General features: G+C 37.1%; 1 protein-coding gene across 1 annotated transcript in view; it reads left to right on the forward strand.

Moving 5' to 3' along the window:
• The first annotated feature begins 216 nt into the window (after positions 1–216).
• IFT80 (intraflagellar transport 80) overlaps positions 217–1,878 on the forward strand; it is a 58,323-nt gene continuing 56,661 nt past the window's right edge. Inside the window, exon 1 of the mRNA XM_009333922.1 lies at positions 217–282. The gene's annotated coding sequence lies outside the window, so the exon portion shown is untranslated. The remainder of the gene's footprint in view (positions 283–1,878) is intronic.

Consider the following 1,878-nt stretch of genomic DNA (forward strand, 5'->3'; position numbering starts at 1 on the left):
ATATTTTGTAAGCTTATTTTTAATAATTAAAATTTTCAGACTTCCTTAATTTAATTCAACATAAAGAATTGGTTAGCTGTGTGGGGTGGACTACAGCTGACGAGCTATATTCCTGCAGTGATGATCACCAAATTATGAAATGGAACCTTTTAACTAGTGAGACTACTCGAGTAGTGAAACTTCCAGATGATATTTATCCCATAGATCTTCACTGGTTTCCCAGAAGTATAGGTGGGAAGAAGCAGTCCCATGCCGAGAGCTTTGTTCTGACAAGTTCTGATGGTAAGTCAAATTAAAATGTTTAGAATTTCATACCACTTTGTGCGTATGTCACTCAAATACATAAGAAATTATTTGCAGTTAAATAGTCTGCAAAAAAGCAATTTCAAATACCTGTACACCAGTTGCACTGGTGTAAAATTAATAGTTGTTTCAAATTTAATACATTGTATTACTATAATTTTCTCTGATACAATGTTATCAAACATACCTCTGACAGCAGATATATAATTTTTTTTATGTAAGGTCGATTTCTACCATCTTTTTTCAGTTTCATAAACCAGTAGCTTTAAATATGTCTGCACTCTATGCCTACATAGATAATATATCGCTTACAGTTACAAAAACTGAAGATGACCAAGTTACTGAAATTGCTTAACCATGATGTTTAATATCAATGTAGTCCATTTCTTGGACGTGTTACAGGAGCATGTCTTATACCTGGCTTCTATGGAGTCTTGAATATCCTTCTGAAGCATCTAGTTCTCGCTGTTGTCAGAGATGTAAGACTAGTATGTATGTCCACTATGCTGGCAGTTGTATATATGCATATGTATATCCAATATGCTGCTATTTGTCCAGTATATTAGTGTACTAATACTAGACTATATGATGCAATATAGTAGCTACTATATTCCAGTGTATGGATTCTGTTTTGTGGAAGGGAGGTGAGAGCAAGAAGGTTTGATGATCGCTTGGGTTTTTTTTTCTTCCTCTCCAAAGAGACTAGGAATTGATTTTGCCCGACTTGCACACAGTCAAATTTTTCTTCCTCCATGAAGGCCAATATACTCATATCCTCAGTTCAGTGAAGAAATCTTAAGTAACTAGTTTCATTATTATTTTTACATTTATTATGAAGCAGTCCATACAGTTCAGGTCAGACTGTAATGGGGATTATGTTCCATGCCATCAGGAATTTTCTGTGCATGTTTCTCCTTCCTTTTCTTCCCTCATCCCTTTTCTTTAAGGAAAAACATTTGGGCTATCTTCTTCTTGATCTGATTCTTTGTTTGAACAAAATAAGAAAAATAATGGTAAAACGAAATTTTCTTAACACTCCTGCCCCTTTATTTCTGTTACAAAGAACCTACTGTCTGGAAACCCTGTAGTTCAGATGAGAGTGTTTCTTCCTGAACCTACCAGTTTTAAAAAGGGGTTGATCCTTTATGAAATCTGCTGGTTTACATTGAGCTTTTTATAAAAATTGTGTTGGGATAAAAGCTCTGCTAAGAAACAAGTCCTTGATGTAGACTGGCACTGCCTCACTGACAATCTACTAGCAAGAGCCTGCTGATGGGGTTGGTGTGTTAGTTTGTGAAGGATTTCTGATACTTTAGAATCATAGAATAGTTTGGGTTGGAAGGGACCTTTAAAGGTCATCTAGTCCAATCCCCCTGCCATGGGCAGGGACATCTTCAACTAGATCAGGTTGCTCAGAGCCCCATCCAACCTGACCTTGAACGTTTCCAGGGATGGGGCATCCACCACCTCTCTGGGCAACCTGTGCCGGTATTTCACCACCCTCAGCGTAAAAAATGTCTTCCTTATATCTAGTCTAAATCTACCCCCCTTTAGTTTAAAGCCATTCCCCCTTGT

This window comes from Pygoscelis adeliae, unplaced genomic scaffold (assembly GCF_000699105.1).
Source record: "Pygoscelis adeliae isolate BGI_AS28 unplaced genomic scaffold, ASM69910v1 Scaffold241, whole genome shotgun sequence".
In the NCBI taxonomy this organism is placed as follows: Eukaryota; Metazoa; Chordata; class Aves; order Sphenisciformes; family Spheniscidae; genus Pygoscelis; species Pygoscelis adeliae.